Raw genomic sequence first — 25,871 nt, forward strand, 5'->3', positions numbered from 1 at the left:
TGCGGATTTGATAAATCCGCAGTGCTAAACCGCTGCGGATTTATGGCGGATTTACCGCGTTTTTTTCTGCGCATTTCACTGCGGTTTTACAATTGCGATTTTCTATTGGAGCAGTTGTAAAACCGCTGCGGAATCCGCACAAAGAAGTGACATGCTGCGGAATGTAAACCGCTGCGTTTCCGTGCAGTTTTTCCGCAGCATGTGTACAGCGATTTTTGTTTCCCATAGGTTTACATTGAACTGTACACTCATGGGAAACTGCTGCGGATCCGCAGCGTTTTTCGCAGCGTGTGCACATACCTTTAGAATTAGGCTATGTGCACACGGTGCTGATTTGGCTGCGGATTCGCAGCAGTGTTCCATCAGGTTTACAGTACCATGTAAACATATGAAAAACCAAATCCGCTGTGCCCATGGTGCGGAAAATACCGCGCGGGAACGCTGCGTTGTATTTTCCGCAGCATGTCAATTCTTTGTGCGGATTCCGCAGCGTTTTACACCTGTTCCTCAATAGGAATCCGCAGGTGAAATCCGCACAAAAAACACTGGAAATCCGCGGAAAATCCGCAGGTAAAACACAGTGCCTTTTACCCGCAGATTTTTCAAAAATGGTGCGGAAATATTTCACACGAATCCGCAACGTGGGCACATAGCCTTAGGGTTAGGGTTGGAATTAGGGTTGTGGTTAGGGTTAGGGGTGTGTTGGGGTTAGTGTTGTGGTTAGGGGTGTGTTGGGGTTAGGGTTGTGATTAGGATTATGGCTACAGTTGGGATTAGGGTTAGGGGTGTGTTGGGGTTAGTGTTGGAGTTAGAATTGAGGGGTTACCACTGTTTAGGCACATCAGGGGTCTCCAAACGCAACATGGCGCCACCATTGATTCCAGCCAATCTCGTATTCAAAAAGTCAAATGGTGCTCCCTCACTTCCGAGCCCTGACGTGTGCCCAAACAGTGGTTTACCCCCACATATGGGGTACCAGCATACTCAGGACAAACTGCGCAACAATTACTGGGGTCCAATTTCTCCTGTTACCCTTGTGAATCTAAAAAAATGCTTGCTAAAACATAATTTTTGAGGAAAGAAAAATGATTTTTTATTTTCACGGCTCTGCGTTGTAAACGTCTGTGAAGCACTTGGGGGTTCAAAGTGCTCACCACTATCTAGATAAGTTCCTTGGGGGGTCTAGTTTCTAAAATGGGGTCACTTGTGGGGGGTTTCTACTGTTTAGGCACACCAGGGGCTCTGCAAACGCAACGTGACACCCGCAGACCATTCCATCAAAGTCTGCATTTCAAAAGTCACTACTTCCCTTCTGAGTCCCGACGTGCGCCCAAACAGTGGTTTACCCCCACATATGGGGTATCAGCGTACTCAGGAGAAACTGGACAACAACTTTTGGGGTCCAATTTCTCCTGTAACCCTTGGGAAAATAAAAAATTCTGGGCTAAATAATTATTTTTGAGGAAAGAAAACGTATTTATTATTTTCACGGCTCTGCATTATAAACTTCTATGAAGCACTTGGGGGTTCAAAGTGCTCACCACACATCTAGATAAGTTCCTTTCAGGGTCTAGTTTCCAAAATGGGGTCACTTGTGGGGGGTTTCTACTGTTTAGGCACATCAGGGGCTCTGCAAACGCAACGTGACGCCCGCAGAGCATTCCATCAAAGTCTGCATTTCAAAACGTCACTACTTCAATTCCAAGCCCCGGCATGTGCCCAAACAGTAGTTTACCCCCACATATGGGGTATCACCGTACTCAGGAGAAACTGGACAACAAATATTGGGGTCAAATTTCTCCTGTTACCCTTGGGAAAATTAAAAAATTCTGGGCTAAATAATTATTTTTGAGGAAAGAAAACGTATTTATTATTTTCACGGCTCTGCATTATAAACTTCTATGAAGCACTTGGGGGTTCAAAGTGCTCACCACACATCTAGATAAGTTCCTTTGGGGGTCTAGTTTCCAAAATGGGGTCACTTGTGGGGGGTTTCTACTGTTAAGCCACATCAGGGGCTCTGCAAACGCAACGTGACGCCCAGAGCATTCCATCAAAGTCTGCATTTCAAAACGTCACTACTTCACTTCCGAGCCCCGGCATGTGCCCAAACAGTGATTTACCCCCACATATGGGGTATCAGCGTACTCAGGAGAAACTGGACAACAACTTTTGGGGTCAAATTTCTCCTGTTACCCTTGGGAAAATAAAAAATTGCAGGCTAAAAGATCATTTTTGAGAAAATAATTTTTTTTTTTATTTTCATGGCTCTGCGTTATAAACTTCTGTGAAGCACTTGGGGGTTCAAAGTCCTCACCACACATCTAGATTAGTTCCTTTGGGGGTCTAGTTTCTAAAATGGTGTCATTTCTGGGGGATCTCCAATGTTTAGGCACACAGGGGCTCTCCAAACGTGACATGGTGTCCGCTAATGATTGGAGCTAATTTTCCATTTAAAAAGCCAAATGGCGTGCCATCCCTTCCGAGCCCTGCCGTGCGCCCAAACAGTGGTTTACCCCCACATATGGGGTATCAGCGTACTCAGGACAAACTGGACAACAATATTTGGGGTCCAATTTCTCCTATTATCCTTGGCAAAATAGGAAATTCCAGGCTAAAAAATCATTTTTGAGGAAAGAAAAATTATTTTTTATTTTCATGGCTCTGCGTTATAAACTTCTGTGAAGCACCTGGGGGTTTAAAGTGCTCAATATGCATCTAGATAAGTTCCTTGGGGGGTCTAGTTTCCAAAATGGGGTCACTTGTGCGGGAGCTCCAATGTTTAGGCACACAGGGGCTCTCCAAACGCGACATGGTGTCCGCTAACAATTGGAGCTAATTTTCCATTCAAAAAGTCAAATGGCGCGCCTTCTCTTCCGAGCCCTGCCGAGTGCCCAAACAGTGGTTTACCCCCACATATGAGGTATCGGCGTACTCGGGAGAAATTGCCCAACAAATTTTATGATCCATTTTATCCTACTGCCCATGTGAAAATGAAAAAATTGAGGCGAAAATAATTTTTTTGTGAAAAAAAATTACTTTTTCATTTTTACAGATCAATTTGTGAAGCACCTGAGGGTTTAAAGTGCTCACTAGGCATCTAAATTAGTTCCTTGGGGGGTCTAGTTTCCAAAATGGGGTCACTTGTGGGGGAGCGCCAATGTTTAGGCACACAGGAGCTATCCAAACGCGACATGGTGTCCGCTAACGATGGAAATAATTTTTCATTCAAAAAGTCAAATGGCGCTCCTTCCCTTCCGAGCCTTACCATGTGCCCAAACAGTGGTTTACCTCCACATGTGAGGTATTGGTGTACTCAGGAGAAATTGCCCAACACATTTTAGGATCCATTTTATCCTGTTGCCCATGTGAAAATGAAAAAATTGAGGCTAAAAGAATTTTTTTGTGAAAAAAAAGTACTTTTTCATTTTTACGGATCAATTTGTGAAGCACCTGGGGGTTCAAAGTGCTCACTATGCATCTAGATAAGTTCCTTGGGGCGTCTAGTTTCCAAAATGGGGTCACTTGTGGGGGAGCTCCAATTTTTAGGCACACGGGGGCTCTCCAAACGTGACATGGTGTCCGCTAAAGAGTGGAGCCAATTTTTGATTCAAAAAGTCAAATGGCGCTCCTTCCCTTCCAAGCCCTGCCGTGCGCCAAAACAGTGGTTTACCCCCACATATGAGGTATCAGCGTACTCAGGACAAATTGGACAACAACTTTCGTGGTTCAGTTTCTCCTTTTACCATTGGGAAAATAAAAAAATTGTTGCTAAAAGATAATTTTTGTGACTAAAAAGTTAAATGTACATTTTTTCCTTCCATGTTGCTTCTGCTGCTGTGAAGCACCTAAAGGGTTAATAAACTTCTTGAATGTGGTTTTGAGTACCTTGAGGGGTGCAGTTTTTAGAATGGTGTCACTTTTGGGTATTTTCAGCCATATAGACCCCTCAAACTGACTTCAAATGTGAGGTGGTCCCTAAAAAAAATGGTTTTGTAAATTTCGTTGTAAAAATGACAAATCGCTGGTCGAATTTTAACCCTTATAACTTCCTAACAAAAAAAAATTTTGTTTCCAAAATTGTGCTGATGTAAAGTAAACATGTGGGAAATGTTATTTATTAACTATTTTGTGTCACATATCTCTCTGGTTTAACAGAATAAAAATTCAAAATGTGAAAATTGCGAAATTTTCAAAATTTTCGCCAAATTTCCGTGTTTATCACAAATAAATGCAGAATTTATTGACCTAAATTTACCACTAACATGAAGCCCAATATGTCATGAAAAAACAATCTCAGAACCGCTAGGATCCGTTGAAGCGTTCCTGAGTTATTACCTCATAAAGGGACACTGGTCAGAATTGCAAAAAACGGCAAGGTCTTTAAGGTCAAAATAGGCTGGGTCTTGAAGGGGTTAAATTGTGGTTAAATGGAACAACTGCATTTGGCGTACTAGTTGGTGTCTGCTGTTGTGAATTCTGTGGCTGAATTCACTCCTGTGGTCACAAGTGGTACTGCAGCTTCTGAGCTTCTTCCCTCAGGTGTTCTGGTGAGCTCGTTAACTGCTTCGTTACTTAACTCCGCCTGATGCTGCTATCCCTGCTTCTTGTCAATGTTCCAGTGTTGGATCTGAGCTTCTACTGCTTGTTCCTGTGACCTGCTGTTCTGTATAGCTAAGTGCTTTTTTGCTATTTTGTTGCTTTTTTTCTGTCCAGCTTGTCTTTTGTTTTGCTGGTAGCTCTGAGAAGCAAAGGGTGTACCGCCGTGCCGTTAGTTCGGCACGGTGGGTCTTTTTTGCCCCCTTTGCGTGGTTTTTGCTTTAGGGTTTTTTGTAGACTGCAAAGTTTGCTTTACTATCCTCGCTCTGTCTAAGATTATCGGGCCCCACTTTGCTGAATCTATTTCATCCCTACGTTTTGTCTTTTCATCTTACTCACAGTCATTATATGTGGGGGGCTGCCTTTTCCTTTGGGGTATTTCTCTGGGGGCAAGTCAGGCCTATTTTTCTATCTTCAGGCTAGCTAGTTTCTTAGGCTGTGCCGAGTTGCATAGGTAGTTGCTAGGCGCAATCCACAGCCGCTTTTAGTTGTGTTTAGGGTAGGTAGGTGTGCAGTCTACAGAGTTTCCACGTCTCAGAGCTCGTTCTTTGTTTTTGGGTATTTGTCAGATCACTGTGTGCGCTCTGATTGCTAGGCACACTGTGTCTCTGGATTGCCTTCATTACACCTTTCATTAGCAGACATAACAGTACAAGGAGCCCACTGATGATTCTCAATAGAGGGAAAGAAAAAGTTCTGACATCATTTTTTTTTTTTTTTTCTCTGCTCTGTGTTCATTTTTTTTTTTTTCCCCTAGACATTTGGGTGATTCTGGACACAGGTGTGGACATGGATATTCAGGGTCTGTGCTCTTCAATGGATAATCTTGTTATAAATGTACAAAAGATTCAAGACACTATTGATCGGAAATATATGTTAGAACCAAGAATTCCTATTCCTGATTTGTTTTTTGGAGATAGAACAAAGTTTCTAAGTTTCAAAAATAATTGTAAGCTATTTCTGGCCTTGAAACCTCATTCTTCTGGTAATCCTAGTCAACAGGTTTTGATTATTATTTCTTTTTTGCGCGGCGACCCTCAAGACTGGGCATTTTCTCTTGCGCCAGGAGACCCTGCATTGAGTAGTGTCGATGCGTTTTTCCTGGAGCTCGGATTGCTGTACGATGAGCCTAATTCAGTGGATCAGGCTGAGAGAAATTTGCTGGCTTTGTGCCAGGGTCAGGATGATATAGAAGTATATTGTCAGAAATTTAGGAAATGGTCAGTACTCACTCAGTGGAATGAATCTGCGCTGGCAGCTTTGTTCAGAAAGGGTCTCTCTGAGGCTCTTAAGGATGTCATGGTGGGTTTTCCTATGCCAGCTGGTTTGAATGAGTCTTTGTCTTTGGCCATTCAAATCGGTCGACGCTTGCGCGAGCGTAAATCTGTGCACCATTTGGCGGTATTGCCTGAGGTTAAACCTGAGCCTATGCAGTGTGATAGGACTATGACCAGAGTTGAACGGCAGGAATACAGACATCTGAATGGGCTGTGTTTCTACTGTGGTGATTCCACTCATGCTATTTCTGATTGTCCTAAGCGCACTAAGCGGTCCGCTAGGTCTGCCGTCATTGGTACTGTACAGTCCAAATTCCTTCTGTCCATTACCTTGATATGCTCTTTGTCGTCGTTTTCTGTCATGGCGTTTGTGGATTCGGGCGCTGCCCTGAATCTGATGGATTTGGATTATGCTAAACGTTGTGAGTTTTTCTTGGAGCCTTTGCGGTGTCCTATTCCATTGAGAGGAATTGATGCTACACCTTTGGCCAAGAATAAACCTCAGTACTGGGCCCAGCTGACCATGTGCATGGCTCCTGCACATCAGGAAGTTATTCGCTTTCTGGTGCTACATAATCTGCATGATGTGGTCGTGTTGGGGTTGCCATGGCTACAAACCCATAATCCAGTATTGGATTGGAATTCCATGTCGGTATCCAGCTGGGGTTGTCAGGGGGTACATGGTGATGTTCCATTTCTGTCAATTTCGTCATCCACCCCTTCTGAGGTCCCAGAGTTCTTGTCTGATTATCAGGATGTATTTGAAGAGCCCAAGTCCGATGCCCTACCTCCGCATAGGGATTGTGATTGTGCTATCAATTTGATTCCTGGTAGTAAATTCCCTAAAGGTCGATTATTTAATTTATCCGTGCCCGAACACGCCGCTATGCGCAGTTATGTGAAGGAATCCCTGGAGAAGGGACATATTCGCCCATCATCATCACCACTGGGAGCAGGGTTCTTCTTTGTAGCCAAGAAGGATGGTTCGCTGAGACCGTGTATTGATTACCGCCTTCTTAATAATAATAATAATAATAATAATAATTTTTATTTATATAGCGCCAACATATTCCGCAGCGCTTTACAAATTATAGAGGGGACTTGTACATACAATAGACATTACAGCATAACAGAAATACAGTTCAAAACAGATATCAAGAGGAGTGAGGGCCCTGCTCGTAAGCTTACAAACTATGAGGAAAAGGGGAGACACGAGAGGTGGATGGTAACAATTGCTATAGTTATTCGGACCAGCCATAGTGTAAGGCTTGGGTGTTCATGTAAAGCTGCATGAACCAGTTAATTAATTTTTTTTTTTTTTTTTTTTTTTTTAATATAGGCCACACAGGGATCGTTAGGTTAATGCATTGAGGCGGTAGGCCAGTCTGAACAAATGAGTTTTTAGGGCACGCTTAAAACTGTGGGGATTGGGGATTAATCGTATTATCCTAGGTAGTGCATTCCAAAGAATCGGCGCAGCACGTGTAAAGTCTTGGAGACGGGAGTGGGAGGTTCTGATTATTGAGGATGCTAACCTGAGGTCATCAGCGGAGCGGAGGGCACGGGTAGGGTGGTAGACTGAGACCAGAGAGGAGATGTAGGGTGGTGCTGAGCCATGGAGTGCTTTGTGGATGAGGGTAGTAGTTTTGTACTGGATTCTGGAGTGGATGGGTAACCAGTGTAATGACTGGCACAAGGTAGAGGCATCGGTGTAACGGTTGGTGAGGAATATGATCCTGGCAGCAGCATTCAGGACAGATTGGAGCGGGGAGAGTTTGGTAAGAGGGAGGCCGATTAGTAGAGAGTTACAATAGTCCAGACGAGAATGAATAAGTGAAACAGTAAGAGTTTTTGCAGAGTCGAAAGTAAGAAAAGGGCGAATTCTAGAAATGTTTTTGAGATGCAGGTAAGAAGAGCGAGCCAGTGATCGGATGTGGGGGGTGAATGAAAGGTCAGAATCAAGGATGACCCCAAGGCAGCGGGCATGTTGCTTTGGAGTAATGGTGGAACCGCAAACGGAGATGGCAATGTCAGGCAAAGGTAGGTTAGTAGAGGGAGAAAACACGAGGAGTTCAGTTTTTGACAGGTTTAGTTTCAGATAGAGGGAGGACATGATGCTAGAGACAGCGGTAAGACAATCACTGGTGTTTTCTAATAAGGCAGGCGTGAGATCAGGAGAAGAAGTGTATAGTTGGGTGTCGTCAGCATAGAGATGGTACTGGAAGCCAAATCTACTGATTGTTTGTCCAATAGGGGCAGTATACAAAGAGAAGAGGAGGGGGCCTAGGACTGATCCTTGAGGAACCCCAACAGTAAGGGGAAGGTGAGAGGAGGAGGAACCAGCGAAACATACAGTGAAGGATCGGTCAGAGAGATAGGAGGAGAACCAGGAGAGAACGGTGTCCTTGAGGCCGATGGAGCGGAGCATAGTGAGGAGGAGCTGATGATCCACAGTATCAAATGCTGCAGAGAGATCCAAGAGAATTAGCATGGAGTAGTGACCATTAGATTTAGCTGTTAGTAGGTCATTAGAGACTTTAGTGAGGGCAGTTTCAGTAGAGTGTAAAGAGCGGAAACCAGATTGAAGAGGGTCGAGAAGAGAGTTATCTGAGAGATAGCGGGTAAGACGGGAGTGGACCAGGCGTTCGAGGAGTTTAGAGATGAAGGGAAGATTAGAGACAGGTCTATAATTAGCGGCACAGTTTTGGTCGAGGGATGGTTTTTTAAGTAATGGATGTATGATGGCATGCTTAAATGAGGAGGGAAAAATACCGGAAGTGAGGGAAAGGTTGAATATTTTTGTTAGGTGAGAGGTGACAGCCGGGGAAAGGGACTGGAGGAAATGTGACGGAATGGGGTCACTGGTGCAAGTGGTCGGGCGAGAAGATGCAAGGAGCCTGCTTACTTCTTCTTCTGTAACTGGTTCAAAGTCAGAGAGTGAACTAGATGCAGTGGGGGAGGGAGGACAGTGCATGGTATGAAGAGATTGGGAGATGATTTCCTGTCGAATATGGTCAATTTTTTCTTTGAAGTAATTGGCCAGATCGTCAGCACGGAGATCCGTGGTTGGGGCCTGCGCTCTTGGGTTGAGTAGGGACTGGAACGTGTCAAAGAGACGTTTAGGGTTATTGGACAGGGAGGTGATGAGGGTGTTGAAGTAGGTTTGTTTGGAGAGGTGAAGGGCAGAATTGTATGTCTTTAGCATGAACTTATAATGGATGAAATCTTCGGGTAGATTAGATTTTCTCCTTTAATAAGATCACTGTTAAATTTCAGTATCCCTTGCCATTGTTATCTGACTTGTTTGCTCGGATTAAGGGGGCTAGTTGGTTCACTAAGATAGATCTTCGTGGTGCGTATAATCTGGTGAGAATCAGGCAAGGAGATGAATGGAAAACTGCATTCAATACGCCCGAGGGTCATTTTGAGTATCTAGTGATGCCGTTCGGACTTGCCAATGCTCCATCTGTGTTTCAGTCTTTTATGCATGACATCTTCCGTGAGTATCTGGATAAATTCCTGATTGTTTACTTGGATGACATTTTGATCTTCTCAGATGATTGGGAGTCTCATGTGAAGCAGGTCAGAATGGTTTTTCAGGTCCTGCGTGCTAATTCTTTGTTTGTGAAGGGATCTAAGTGTCTCTTCGGTGTGCAGAAAGTTTCATTTTTGGGGTTCATCTTTACCCCTTCTACTATCGAGATGGATCCTGTTAAGGTCCAAGCCATCCAGGATTGGATTCAGCCGACATCTCTGAAAAGTCTGCAAAAGTTCCTGGGCTTTGCTAATTTTTATCGTCGCTTCATCTGTAATTTTTCTAGCATTGCCAAACCATTGACCGATTTGACCAAGAAGGGTGCTGATTTGGTTAATTGGTCTTCTGCTGCTGTGGAAGCTTTTCAGGAATTGAAGCGTCGTTTTTGTTCTGCCCCTGTGTTGTGTCAGCCAGATGTTTCTCTTCCATTCCAGGTCGAGGTTGATGCTTCTGAGATTGGAGCAGGGGCGGTTTTGTCACAGAGAGGTTCTGATTGCTCAGTGATGAAACCATGTGCTTTCTTTTCCAGGAAGTTTTCGCCCGCTGAGCGTAATTATGATGTGGGCAACCGAGAGTTGCTGGCCATGAAGTGGGCATTCGAGGAATGGCGCCATTGGCTTGAAGGAGCTAAGCATCGCGTGGTGGTATTGACTGATCATAAGAACTTGACTTATCTCGAGTCTGCCAAGCGCTTGAATCCTAGACAGGCCCGTTGGTCGTTATTTTTTGCCCGCTTCGACTTTGTGATTTCGTACCTTCCGGGCTCTAAAAATGTGAAGGCGGATGCTCTGTCTAGGAGTTTTGTGCCCGACTCTCCGGGTTTATCTGAGCCAGCGGGTATCCTCAAGGAAGGAGTCATTGTGTCTGCCATCTCCCCTGATTTGCGGCGAGTGCTGCAAAAATTTCAGGCGAATAAACCTGATCGTTGTCCAGCGGAGAAACTGTTCGTCCCTGATAGGTGGACTAATAAACTTATCTCTGAACTTCATTGTTCGGTGTTGGCTGGTCATCCTGGAATCTTTGGTACAAGAGAGTTAGTGGCTAGATCCTTCTGGTGGCCATCTCTGTCACGGGATGTACGTACTTTTGTGCAGTCCTGTGGGATTTGTGCTAGGGCTAAGCCCTGCTGTTCTCGTGCCAGTGGGTTGCTTTTGCCCTTGCCGGTCCCAAAGAGGCCTTGGACACATATTTCGATGGATTTCATTTCTGACCTTCCCGTTTCTCAAAGGATGTCAGTCATTTGGGTGGTCTGTGATCGCTTTTCTAAAATGGTCCATCTGGTGCCCTTGGCTAAATTGCCTTCCTCCTCTGATTTGGTACCTTTGTTCTTTCAGCATGTGGTTCGGTTGCATGGCATTCCTGAGAATATTGTTTCTGACAGAGGTTCCCAGTTTGTTTCAAGGTTTTGGCGAGCCTTTTGTGGTAGGATGGGCATTGACCTATCCTTTTCCTCGGCTTTCCATCCTCAAGCTAATGGCCAGACCGAACGAACCAATCAGACCTTGGAAACATATCTGAGATGTTTTGTTTCTGCTGACCAGGATGATTGGGTGTCCTTTTTGCCGTTGGCTGAGTTCGCCCTTAATAATCGGGCCAGCTCGGCTACCTTGGTTTCTCCATTTTTTTGCAATTCTGGGTTCCATCCTCGTTTCTCTTCAGGACAGGTTGAGTCTTCGGACTGTCCTGGTGTGGATTCTGTGGTGGACAGGTTGCAGCAGATCTGGACTCAGGTAGTGGACAATTTGACCTTGTCCCAGGAGAAGGCTCAACTTTTCGCTAATCGCAGACGCCGTGTGGGTCCCCGACTTCGTGTTGGGGATCTGGTTTGGTTATCTTCTCGTCATATTCCTATGAAGGTTTCCTCTCCTAAATTTAAACCTCGTTTTATTGGTCCGTATAGGATTTCTGAGGTTCTCAATCCTGTGTCTTTTCGTTTGACCCTCCCAGACTCCTTTTCCATACATAATGTATTCCATAGGTCGTTGTTGCGGAGATACGTGGCACCTATGGTTCCATCTGTTGAGCCTCCTGCCCCGGTTTTGGTGGAGGGGGAATTGGAGTATATTGTGGAGAAGATTTTGGATTCTCGTGTTTCTAGACGGAAACTCCAGTATCTGGTTAAATGGAAGGGTTATGCTCAGGAAGATAATTCCTGGGTTTTTGCCTCTGATGTTCATGCTCCCGATCTTGTTCGTGCCTTTCATGCGGCTCATCCTGGTCGGCCTGGGGGCTCTGGTGAGGGTTCGGTGACCCCTCCTCAAGGGGGGGGGTACTGTTGTGAATTCTGTGGCTGAATTCACTCCTGTGGTCACAAGTGGTACTGCAGCTTCTGAGCTTCTTCCCTCAGGTGTTCTGGTGAGCTCGTTAACTGCTTCGTTACTTAACTCCGCCTGATGCTGCTATCCCTGCTCCTTGTCAATGTTCCAGTGTTGGATCTGAGCTTCTACTGCTTGTTCCTGTGACCTGCTGTTCTGTATAGCTAAGTGCTTTTTTGCTATTTTGTTGCTTTTTTCTGTCCAGCTTGTCTTTTGTTTTGCTGGTAGCTCTGAGAAGCAAAGGGTGTACCGCCATGCCGTTAGTTCGGCACGGTGGGTCTTTTTTGCCCCCTTTGCGTGGTTTTTGCTTTAGGGTTTTTTGTAGACTGCAAAGTTCGCTTTACTATCCTCGCTCTGTCTAAGATTATCGGGCCCCACTTTGCTGAATCTATTTCATCCCTACGTTTTGTCTTTTCATCTTACTCACAGTCATTATATGTGGGGGGCTGCCTTTTCCTTTGGGGTATTTCTCTGGGGGCAAGTCAGGCCTATTTTTCTATCTTCAGGCTAGCTAGTTTCTTAGGCTGTGCCGAGTTGCATAGGTAGTTGCTAGGCGCAATCCACAGCCGCTTTTAGTTGTGTTTAGGATAGGTAGGTGTGCAGTCTACAGAGTTTCCACGTCTCAGAGCTCGTTCTTTGTTTTTGGGTATTTGTCAGATCACTGTGTGCGCTCTGATTGCTAGGCACACTGTGTCTCTGGATTGCCTTCATTACACCTTTCATTAGCAGACATAACAGTCTGCCACTCCTTGCTGTTCTCCTCCACTGAACAAAGCTGTGCCGCCTGTTTACTACGGTTGCCAATTTTGAACTGCATTTCGACTACTTACTGATTTGGCCCTACTCTCTGTGTCAGCCTCTCATTCCAGTTGTCCTCCACTGCAATGCCCCCTGGTTATTCCTGTGTTACCAATTTTGAACTGCATTTAGCCCACTTTATTATTTGGGCCTATATCTGTGTTCCCACTTCATCGTGCCCATTGCCCAGCCAGTGATAGATGAGTCTGCTGGTACATTGACCCATAACGCAACATTCCCCGTGCACGCTACACAACAACATTGTGACCCTGCTGAAAGTCAGGTTGCTCTTCCCGCATACCATACCACCTTACACGGGGACAAAGAGGAAGGTGCAGATGAAAGTGCAGGTTCCTTCATCAGGTGGGGGGAGGAATACTAGTTGGCGACGTCACTGGCACAGGGCCTCTCATAGTACGCAAAAGTGTTGCTGCCGGTGGGAGGCGCCCCCGCCGTGCAAACACACCGCTGTACTTTGAGGGGCCCTGTGCCAGTGCCAATGCCAACAAGTGGGCCCCCCCTGCTTGCTCAGGTTCACAGCACTTGCAAAGTTGAAATACTTACCTCTCCCTGCTCCACTGCCGTGACGTGGTCCAGATTTCCTGGGCCCACTAATTACTTGAACCAGCCCTACCCCCCACAACTTTAGCCAAATGACCCCCAATTTCAAATGCCTTCCAATTATTATAAGGTAAATTAAGCTTGACAAGCTTCATTAAGAAGAATGGATGGTTTTGACATTAACCCCTTACCGGCATCGGACGTACTATACCGTCCGATGCCGGCTCCCCTGCTTTGATGCAGGGCTCCGCGGTGAGCCCGCACCAAAGCCGGGACATGTCAGCTGTTTTGAACAGCTGACATGTGCCCGTAATAGGCGCGGGCAGAATCGCGATCTGCCCGCACCTATTAACTAGTTAAATGCCGCTGTCAAACGCAGACAGCGGCATTTAACTACCGCTTCCGGCCGGGCGGCCGGAAATGATGTCATCGCCGACCCCCGTCACATGTCCGGGGGTCGGCGATGCGTCTCCATTGTAGCCATAGAGGTCCTTGAGACCTCTATGGTTACTGATTGCCCGTCGCTGTGAGCGCCACCCTGTGGTCGGCGCTCACAGCACACGTGCAATTCTGCTACATAGCAGCGATCAGCAGATCGCTGCTATGTAGCAGAGCCGATCGTGCTGTCCCTGCTTCTAGCCTCCCATGGAGGCTATTGAAGCATGGCAAAAGTTAAAAAAAAAGTTTAAAAAAATGTGAAAAAAATAAAAAAAACATAAAAGTTTAAATCACCCCCCTTTCGCCCCAATCAAAATAAATCAATAAAAAAAATATCAAATCTACGCATATTTGGTATCGCCGCGCTCAGAATTGCCCGATCTATCAAATAAAAAAAAGTATTAACCTGATCGCTAAACAGCGTAGCGGGAAAAAAACTCGAAACGCCAGAATTACGTTTTTTTGGTCGCTGCGACATTGCATTAAAATGCAATAACGGGCGATCAAAAGAACGTATCTGCACCGAAATGCTATCATTAAAAACGTCATCTCGGCACGCAAAAAATAAGCCCTCAACCGACCCCAGATCACGAAAAATGGAGACGCTACGAGTATCGGAAAATGGCGCAATTTTTTTTTTTTTTTTTTTTAGCAAAGTTTGGAATTTTTTTTCACCACTTAGATAAAAAATAACCTAGTCATGTTTGGTGTCTATGAACTCGTAATGACCTGGAGAATCATAATGGCAGGTCATTTTTAGCATTTAGTGAACCTAGCAAAAAAGCCAAACAAAAAACCAATGTGGGATTGCACTTTTTTTGCAATTTCACCGCACTTGGATTTTTTTTCCCGTTTTCTAGTACACGACATGCTAAAACCAATGATGTCGTTCAAAAGTACAACTCGTCCCGCAAAAAATAAGCCCTCACATGGCCAAATTGACGGAAAAATAAAAAAGTTATGGCTCTGGGAAGGATGGGAGCGAAAAACGAACACGGAAAAACGAAAAATCCCCTGGTCATGAAGGGGTTAAAATGGGCACTCTAGGTGTTTTCCTGGCCCTCACTCACTGCCGACTATGCTGCCCCATTGACTTGCATTGGGTTTCGTGTTTCGGTCGATCCCGACTTTTCGCCATAATCGGCCGATTTCACTCGACCCGACTTTTGAGATAGTCGGGTTTCGCGAAACCCGGCTCGACTTTAAAAAGGTCAAGGTCGCTCAACTCTACTCTGCACCGTTCATATTGCCCCATATCTGTGCCAAATATGCTCTGCACCGTTCATATTTCCCCATATCTGTGCCCCATATAGTGCTCTGCACCGTTCATATTGCCCCATATCTGTGCCATATTGTGCTCTGCACCGTTCATATCTCCCCATAGCTGTGCCATATAGTGCTCTGCACCGTTCATATTTCCCCATAGCTGTGCCATATAGTGCTCTGCACCGTTCATATTGCCCCATAGCTCTGCCATATAGTGCTCTGCACCGTTCATATTGCCCCATAGCTGTGCCATATAGTGCTCTGTACCGTTCATATTGCCCCATATCTGTGCCATATAGTGCTCTGCACCGTTCATATTGCCCCATATCTGTGCCATATAGTGCTCTGCACCGTTCATATTTCCCCATATCTGTGCCCCATATAGTGCTCTGCACCGTTCATATTGCCCCATATCTGTGCCATATAGTGCTCTGCACCGTTCATATCTCCCCATAGCTGTGCCATATAGTGCTCTGCACCGTTCATATTTCCCCATATCTGTGCCCCATATAGTGCTCTGCACCGTTCATTATTGCCCCATAGCTGTGCCATATAGTGCTCTGCACCGTTCATATTTCCCCATAGATGTGCCATATAGGGCTCTGCACCGTTCATATCGCCCCATAGCTGTGCCATATAGTGCTCTGCACCGTTCATATTGCCCCATAGCTGTGCCATATAGTGCTCTGCACCGTTCATATCGCCCCATAGCTGTGCCATATAGTGCTCTGCACCGTTCATATTGCCCCATATCTGTGCCATATAGTGCTCTGCACCGTTCATATTGCCCCATATCTGTGCCCCATATATGCTCTGCACCGTTCATTTTTGTCCCATAGCTGTGCCCCATACAGTCTCTGCGCACTGACTGATCAGGCAGAGGGCGCCGCGCACACTATATGCGTCATCGCACCCTCTGACCTGAACAGTCAGAGCGCAGAGACGCCGGGAAGATGGAGCAGCGCCCGGGTGCTGGAACGCGGACAGGTGAATATGACATACTTACCTAGTTCCAGCGATCCTGGCGCTCCCCCTGCCGTCCCACGGTCTTCTGTGCTGCAGCCTCTTCCTCTATCAGCGGTCACCGGCACCGCTGATTAGAGAAATCAATAGGCGGCTCCACCCCTATGGGAGGTGGAGCCGCCTATTCATTTCTCTAATGAGCGGTCCCACGTGACCGCTGAAGAGGGGAAGAAGCTGCAGCACAGAAGACCGTGGGATGACAGGGGGAGCGCCAGGATCGCTGGGACTAGGTAAGTATACCTCAGCGCCCTCTCGCCCTCACCCGCCGACCCCACCACTACCGTGACTCGAGTATAAGCCGAGAGGGGCACTTTCAGCCCAAAAATTTGGGCTGAAAATCTCGGCTTATACTCAAGTATATATGGTAAATAGCATATATTTAAGGAGCAGTTGTGCGACTGGCGCAAAGCATGGCAGACTTACCAGCTCATTTCCCCCACAAGAATTACAGTGGAGGGATGCGCACACCAGGTGCAGCTCAAGGGGTCTGAAATGTCCAACAACTGGGGCTTTTTCATGAAACCGTCACATCAGCAAGGGCTATCTTTGGGTGTAACTATGATGAGAAGGGAGAAGTTGATCACGGTGGTGAAGGAGTATTTAATTGACCATACCAGCATCCCTCTTGATTCTTCGGTGCCCTTTAATTATTGGTTATCCAAGCAGCACACTTGACCCGACCTCTTCTTATACACCTTGGGGGTGCTTCCATGCCCTGCCGCAAATGTGTTTTCTCTGCGAGTTTTTAGTTCTGCTGGATTCAATCATAACGGATAGGCGCACATGCCTGTCAAAAATGCAGACGGGCTGACTCTTCTAAAATTGAACAAGCGCTGGATTTCCTCCGACTTTATAAGCTCTACAAATGATGGCAGCCCAATGTAAATACAGTCCAAATGTTCTTTTTGTAAGATGTCTTAACGTCCATCCCTTACCATCCAAACACATTTTGTTTTGGAAATCACGTCCTACTCCTCCTGTTTCTCCAGCAATTATATTAACCGCCAAATTTATTGAGTGGTCCCAATCAAGGCCTCTTTCAGCGTGTATGATAAAGACCTCTTGGGTAATTTTTGCAAGCCTGTGTTCATTGTGCGATGGTGAAACTTGTACTTTCAATCCATTCCCTATGTATTTTATTATTATTCTAATTATTTTATTGTGTTGCCCTTCTCACGGTATCATTAATCATTAGTGTTGAGCATTCCGATACCGCAAGTATCGGGTATCGGCCGATACTTGCGGTATCGGAATTCCGATACCGAGATCCGATATTTTTGTGATATCGGGTATCGGTATCGGAAGTGTAAAATAAAGAATTAAAATAAAAAATATTGTTATATTCACCTCTCCGGCGGCCCCTGGACATCAGCGGGAGGATCCGGCGTCCGGCACGGCTTCTTTCTTCAAAATGCGCGCCTTCAGGACCTGTGGAATGACGTCCCGGCTTCTGATTGGTCGCGTGCCGCCCATGTGACCGCCACGCGACCAATCAGAAGCCGCGACGTCATTCCTCAGCTAAAGTCCTAGAATGAGCGCCTTCTAGGACCTGAGGAATGACGTCGCGGCTTCTGATTGGTCGCGTGGCGGTCACATGGGCGGCACGCGACCAATCAGAAGCCGGGACGTCATTCCACAGGTCCTGAAGGCGCGCATTTTGAAGAAAGAAGCCGTGCCGGACGCCGGATCCTCCCGCTGATGTCCAGGGGCCGCCGGAGAGGTGAATATAACAATATTTTTTATTTTAATTCTTTATTTTACACTTTAATATGGATCCCAGGGCCTGAAGGAGAGTTTCCTCTCCTTCAGACCCTGGGATCCATGAGGATACCTTCCGATACTTGATGTCCCATTGACTTGTATTGGTATCGGATATCGGTATCGGCGATATCCGATATTTTTCGGGTATCGGCCGATACTATCCGATACCGATACTTTCAAGTATCGGACGGTATCGCTCAACACTATTAATCATATATCTGGGAGGCTGATGTTGATTTTTTGAGTCTGCTCTTGGACATTGTGGAACATTAATGCATTAATGCAATTCTTCAGCTTTTTGCCTTACACAGAATAATAATATGCTCTATAAAGGAAAATTCAACATAATACCTCTGTTAGCACACGCCATATACTGCTGACATACACAGCACCCCAGTAGGTGGGTGAGACGCCTGGCGGTGAAACCACAGGTCCTTCCCCTGTGTTACATCATCCCCAATCTGCTGTCCAGGAAGCAGGCGCTGATGCCTCCTGCCCCCAACCTGCAGTTGCACATACAGTAAGAAGATTCAGCAACCACGTCCACTTTTTAATCCGAGCACAGTGGTCATTATTCACTTGTCAGCATATATGTGTTTTCCCAAATTGTTACTTAGATAGGCCATACATATTCATTAACACTTTACATTGTCCGATGCTGGACAAAGACCATTCCTGGCTTTTCCAGGCTCCTAAATGAGACTTGTGTCTCTTTATTAAACTGTCGCTTCCCTCAAGTTTTCTAAATTTTTGTTAAAAAAAAATGATGGTGGGGTCTTGGCCAATTTCTGTATATTTTAAGCATGTCTAAGAGACTGGGTTAATACGCTCCACAGACCTATTCAGGCCGCGGCCTTAAAAATATTAGAACATGGTCATTGCCACGCCAAGGCCTTCACCTGAGCTCTGTAGCACTGCCTGTCACCTGAGTAATACACTCCACAGACCTTTTCAATCTCTGGGTCATATCCTGTAATTTCTCCATTGTTGCTCAAAACCATGCAAAAGTGACATTCTGCCTGTTTGGGTAGCTTCCAGAAGAAGAGCGTAGGATTGGGCAGATTGGTCAATGGCGCTCCTGGCTCTTTCCATTGAGGAGGCCGCTTCCAGGTATGATGAGGCTTGTACATGTTCCTGACATGGGTTTCAGGCCTGACTGACCACAGTACAGGCCCTCGCTTGTTACACTGGATTCAGGATTTAATTCTAATGCTTTTGGTGTCTGGTAGAATCCAGTTTACCGACATACAGCTCCCCAACTCCTGGATTATATTCACCTTACAGCGGCTTCACCCGCTATGACAGTGGCTCCTACATCAGAGAAAAAGGAGTGCTATTAACCAGGCATAACGAGATATCAAAAGTTTATTCATATAATCAAAATGTTGCACACTTTTTATTAAATGTTACAAAATGGACAGACAGTCTAGAAAATACCAGCAGCCTGGGGGAGACAAACACAAACAACCACTATCTAATCAAAATGGATAGAAATGGATAGAATTGTAGACAGATCAATTTAAAAAACCACCCTCAGAAAACTGATAAATACCAGCCATATTTCCCTGCGTTTGTCAGGTGGATGGTACTCGTGTATAGTCAATACACAAATACCACTTTTCATGTGTGCAATGTACAACATAGGCAGCAGGAATATATATTCATTAATGGTGCTTACCCATATTGTGGCTTGTGTCCTCCAGGGTCTGGTACATATGGTATATCTACCTGTTGCATATGTTGCACATTGCACACATGAAAAGTGAAGACACAAAAGCGCACAGAGAGGTAAAAAAATACTCTGTTATAAAAAAGTCACAGTAAATAAGCAAGTGCTAGTCAAAAAATGAAAAAAATACAGGGTATTTAGTTATTACGTTTTTTTGCAAAAAAAAAGTATGTTAAGCTGCTCCACCAATCGCCAAGGTATACCCATAATAGAGCAGTCCTATCTAATGTATATAATCCCTATCTGATGTATTTAAAAACCTGATCATCTGTATAGTACCTGTATGAACAGGGTTCAGAGAGAAAATATCCATGTAGAACATGCGAGATGGAACAGCTACAATGCAAATGGCCCACAGAGGAGTGGTGGACTCCCCAGTCCTGTAGAAACAAGAGAACAATTATAAGTTCTTTGGTTTTGTGAACAGGTTTCTACAGACTTGTTCACTGTGCAAGTAACCCATGTTTTTGGTTTTACACATGAAAAGTGGTATTTTTTGTGGAACATTGATGTGTTGTTCAAAAACATTTTCGACTTTTGTTGAGACTTTGCCACTCTCTATGAGTTAATTTCTATGACAGTGGCTCCATTGGCATCTGGTGGCCAAAATCAACTGTGGAGCTCAATAAACGCAGGTTTCATGGCACCTGAGTGGTGGTGACTGGCAAAGCCCAAAATTCAAGTGGTAATGTTTTATTTGCCATTGTAAAGTGCTGGAGAATATGTATTCCACTATCTAGCTAACAATTTGGAATGAGGGAGGGTCCTCCCAAAAGTAGGAGTGAGAGCTCTTCCAAATGTGTGATACAGGGACACCTGAGGGCCCTCTCAAACTTAGATTTCATGGCAGCTGTTGGCCCCGTTCAAAATGTGAAGCGAGGGCCGCATAATGACATGGCTATTGGATGTAATGGCGGTTGCGGGTGAAGCCCAAAATTCAAACGGCCATGTTTTAGCTGACATTGTAAAGGGATGGGGAATATGTATTCCCCTATCTTACTAACTATTTGGCATGAGGGAGGGAGCTCCAAAATGTAGGAGCAAGAGCCCTCACAAATGTTGAAGGAAAAAATAAAGCCAAAATGTTACGTGTGACCATATGCTAAAGGGGAGGCGTATATATTTTTTTTATTATTTTTTTTATTTAGTGTTATATACAAGTAATTATGAAGGAAAAAATGTTTCTTAGCATTGTTCCTTTAAAAAAAAAAAAGTAGGTTTGGTATGGTAGGTCTTCTTATAAAGCCGTAAAACCGGCGCAATAGTCTGACAACATTATTTCCAGATACCTGAAAAAGCTGAAATGGATGGGAACAAGCTGATGCAGAGTAAAAACATGATGCAGCACGCCATATCCCACTTCATTTTGTGGCGGTGAAATTCATCTGTATTATTATTTACTCTGCTGTTGCAGAGTAAAACAAACACATTTTTTCTGCTGCTAAACATGATACAGCAGGCCATATCCGATCTTGTTGTTTAGTGGTGGTGAAATTCATCTGTGTGCAGAGCTGCTGAAGAGTAAAAAAATATATATTTTTTTCTGTTGCGAACGTGATTCAGCAAGGCACATGTCACCTTGTCATTTAGTGCCTCTGAACTTAATCTGTATGCAGAGTGTTGCAGAGTAAAAAAAAAAAAAAAAAAAATTCTGTTACTAATGTGATTCAGCATGCCATATGCTCACCTTGTTATTTTCTGGCGGTGAAATTCATCTGTGTGCAAGGATGATGCAGAGTAAAAAAAAATAATATTTATTTCTGCGACAAAAGTGATCTGAGTTTGACGTCACCGCACGAACACTGCCAGAAAAAGCTGAAGACTGCCGAGCGCACTGAATACTGCCGGCAGTTAATGAGCGGCCCCGGAAGCAGATGCGGCCAGGAGAAAGCGGGATGGGAGGACGCATGGCTGGACAGGTAAGTATAATTCTAATGTTTATTATTATTTTTCTGGGTTTTTTTAACAGCTCCCCTCCGCCCCATACAATATATGTAAAGTCCGAGTTCGGGGTTCAGACGCAAGTTCATGTCATCTCCGGCCCTGAACTCAAACTTTTCAAAAAAAACTTGGGCGAACCCGACGATCCCAAACCATTCATTCTGCTAGTCAGAGCTATTTCTGTACTATCCCCATTACATTACTTGTCCATCCTATTAAATTCCATCCTATTAAATTCCATCATTAAGCTATAATTCCAATGTTTTCTCTGATTTTTATATCTTTATTTTGGAATAAGAAGCCAATGAGGTTCTGCAGAACCTTGGACATCTGACTCCGGAGTTTGGATGTTCTGTAGATCAGGTAAGAGGAATGTAGAACCGGTAGAAAGTCTAAAGGAACATAAACCCATCTAGAGTGAGCCCAGCAAAAATAGTAATAAAAGCCAAAAACAATATGTCCAATGAAGTATATAGTGCTGTATATAAAGGTGACAGATACAAATTTCATCGTTAAGTAATAAGTTTCTAAATTGATGGATAAATTCCTGCTCCTCTTCATCTTTACTGTGTGCTGATACAATGAGGCGAAGAGGAGGATGGAAGAGAAGTAATAGAAAATCATTGGGATGGAGGCTCCTATAGCAAGACTGTGTATAATATTAATATCAATGCAATCTGCTATTAGCTCATCGATGGTTGCATTGTATATTCCACTATTGACCACAACAGTGGGAGGCATAATCAAGTGCATCAAACTACATAAAACGGAAAGACATCCACAGGCTACAATGAGATGATCAGTCCTGTGTACGATAATTCTCCTAAGATACAAGAACAGTCTGGTGCGGAGGTTGGAGATCTTCAGACAGAAGACTATAAGGAGCAGAGATGTTAACCAAAAATTGGCAAATGTAAAAAAACCATAAACCCTGCATACGATAAACCCAATTACACGTGTTGTTGGGATTCTGAAGAGAAGTGTAGAAGCAAGGAAAAATAAATTATTGATACATTGAGCACACATCCTGGAAATCGCAAGAGAAGATGTAATGCGGTCAACAGAGGTCACTGATCGTCCGTTCCACCAGTCACTGACATTGATGCTTGTAATAAATGAATGTATCACCAGTCCAGAAAAAAGAGTGATTAATGTCAAGGCCAGGACAACCACTAATGAAATGGTGCCGCCCTCTGTGGAGTCAGCCATCTCTTCTGTGAGGATCACGATAGCAAAAGAAGGCTTTATTGAAGATTTCATGGCAAACGTTTATGTAATTTATTCAAAAGCTGAAATATTCACATGGAAAATGCAAACTATGTCACGTAGACTTCGAGCCGGAGCAGGTCTGCAAATGCAGAGCAGATCACATAGGTGGACCTTGCTACTGACGGCATTCAGTATCGCGTGTTTTATGTGTCCCTCCACATGCTTGTGCAGGGCAGGGACAGCTTGCCTGCTGAAGTAAAAGCGGCTGGGCACCTTGTACTGTAGGACTGCCAATGCAATCAAGTCACGGAAGCTGTCAGTCTCCACCAGCCTGAATGAGAGCATTTCCAGTGACAGAAGTTTGGCAATGCCTGCATTCAGAGCCTGTGCTCGGGGGTGGTTTGCCGAGAATGCCCGCCTTTTCTCCCATGCCTGTATTACCGATGGCTGTAGACTAGGCTGGGAGTGTGAGGATGACTGGGAAGGTGGTGCTGTGGGTGGAATTACACTAGGTCTCTGGACAACAGTGCCAGAGGTTCTTCCATGGCGATCCTGGGAGGAAGCCGAACCAGCTGTGTGTGAGCTGGAGGAAGAGGCAACACGAGCTGAAGAGGTGGTAGCTGCTGCTGTTGGTTGGCCTAGGTCTTCAGTGTGTTTTTGTAACTCCACCGCGTGCCTGGTCCACACATGTTTCCACATATTTGTGGTATTGACGTTGCTGACACTTTTCCCTCTTTTGACTTTCTGATGACACAGCTTGCATTTGACAAAACAAATGTCATCTGCAACTGTGTCAAAAAAGGACGAGGCACTGCAAGTCTTGGGAGCGCCCTTTTTTTTTTGCTTTTGGAAGAGACAGGCTCCTAACGGGTGCCAAAGTGGAGGCTACAGGCTCCCCAGTCTTCCCCCTCCCTCTCCCTCTTTGGCCCGTAAGGGGAAGCTCTTCCTCAGAGCTGCTCCCACCACCTTCCTGTTCCTCACGCCACGATGGGTCAAGGACCTCATCATCTCCACTACCCTCTGCCACCAACTGCTCCTCCTGGGTAGTATCGGCAGCACAGTACGCACCAGAAAGCAGCACCTGAGTTTCATCATCAGATGCGTACTGTGCTGTGGTCACCGGAGGCACTGGCCCACCTGCCTCTTCAGAGTCAGAGAGACAAAGCTGTTGGGCATCACTGCACACTGCCTCTTCTTCCATTTCTCCAATGCTGCTTGGCTGGCCCCCTGTTTCCAAGCCAAGAGATTCAGAGAACAGAAGTAGAGACGGCTCCTGTCCTGGGCTCTCTGACTGGCTGGCCAATTTGGCAGGTGGTGAAGAGACAGATGGCTGCTCTCCAGTGGTCTGTGCCTGAGAGGATGTGGCACTAATTGAAGTCGATGCCGATGCGTTAGCTGCCATCCATCCGACAATGGCTTCAATTTGATCTTCACGCAGCAGCGGTGCACGGCGCTCTCCGACAAAGCTGCGCATGAAGGACTGTTCCCTGCTGAAACTGGGTGATGATGAGTCATCGGTGCCTGCAGCAGGCACAGAATCACCATGTCCTCTCCCTGCTCCTCTCCCTGCTCCGCGCCCACGCCCACGTGCCTTACTCCCTGCCTTCTTCATCTTGGTTCACAGATAAAGATAAGCAGAAAAGTATTAAGGCCTTAGTGTGCTTATTCCTGAAATGCTCCTCCTAACAGGTGTAAGAAACACTAATTTTCTAAAGTGTGGACTAGACTTTATTAATGATAAAATGTGGCCTACACAAGTGTTAAGTGGTGTTTGGTGAACTTAACTTTTTTTTTTCGGCAGATCGGGCTACAGAGCGAGTTTAACTCACACGGAGACCGTGCAGACAGCCGTAAACGGCGCTGCAAGGCCCAAAAACACTCCTCTAGGTTATCCTATGTAGTGTTTTTCCACAATTTAGCTGGAGACGGGTGGAAAGCCACTAATAGGAAATTTGAGAAAAAAAGGGCAGCAGGCTGCACTATGAGCAAAAAAGGACAAGTTTTTTTACGGTATGAGACAGTGACGAACCCTGAGCTGAATACAACCGGCTGTGGCTGCACACAGACTACAGGGCGATCTGCACTCACACGGAGACCGTGCAGACAGCCGTAAACGGCGCTGCAAGGCCCAAAAACACTCCTCTAGGTTACCCTATGTAGTGTTTTTCCACAATTTAGCTGGAGACGGGTGGAAAGCCACTAATAGGAAATTTGAGAAAAAATGTGCAGCAGGCTGCACTATGAGCAAAAAAGGACAAGTTTTCTTATGGTATGAGACAGTGACGAACCCTCAGCTGAATACAACCGGCTGTGGCTGCACACAGACTACAGGGCGATCTGCACTCACACGGAGACCGTGCAGACAGCCGTAAACGGCGCTGCAAGGCCCAAAAACCCCCCTCTAGGTTATCCTATTTAGTGTTTTTCCACAATTTAGCTGGCGACGGGTGGAAAGCCACTAATAGGAAATTTGAGAAAAAATGTGCAGCAGGCTGCACTATGAGCAATAAAGGACAATGGATAGAACTGTATGAGGCAGTGTGAACCCCCCCTGAGCTGAATACAACCGGCTATGGCTGCACACAGACTACAGAGTGAGCTGCACACACACACACACAGAGACCTTGCAGAACGCTGTTAAAACAGCGCTGCAAGGCAAGAGCAAGGTGAACAGTGAACACAGCGGTTGCTACATTAGCGTGGGAAAAGCGCAATGAAGCAATTCGCTATCTCAACTGGCCCTCAGTTAGAACACAGCGTCCTGTCCCTAACTGAAATCACAGCAGAGTGAGCGCAAAATGGCGGCAAGCGTTTTTTATAGTGCATCATGACATCATTTCAGCAGTCAATCACAGCCTTGCCAGTAGTTACATGCCCACCATGCTAAACAGGATGTGCCCAGACTTCCATTCATTGCTCATTGGCTGCTGCGTGCAGTTTGATTTCTGGGAACTTCCGATTCCGGTATCCGATATGCTGGAAATATTGGAAATCGGTATCGGAATTCCGATACCGCAAATATCGGCCGATACCCGATACTTGCGGTATCGGAATGCTCAACACTAGTCACTAGTTGATTCTCAGTCAGTGGACATGAAAGTCTTGTATCCATCTAGAGTTTCCTCTTAAGCTTCATATATCCTCTCTCATTTGGTCTGCTATTATAGCAGCATTTCATCAGATCCAGGTTCTCTTGCTTTGTCCATGCCTTGTTTGTTCCAGTAGCTTATTTATCATCAGATTGTCCTGGTCCCTCGACATCTGACGCGGGCCTTGTTAATCCAGGTGACGTCCGAGCCGGCATGACTCTCTTTGTTCTTGACACTCTCATGTCCATTGAGGTAGGCACTATAGTGTTAGTAATCTTGCCAAAGGAATAATACTAATGGTGGTTATACACCTTAATCGATAGGCTATAG

This window comes from Ranitomeya imitator, chromosome 5 (genome assembly GCF_032444005.1).
Source record: "Ranitomeya imitator isolate aRanImi1 chromosome 5, aRanImi1.pri, whole genome shotgun sequence".
NCBI classification, from domain to species: Eukaryota; Metazoa; Chordata; class Amphibia; order Anura; family Dendrobatidae; genus Ranitomeya; species Ranitomeya imitator.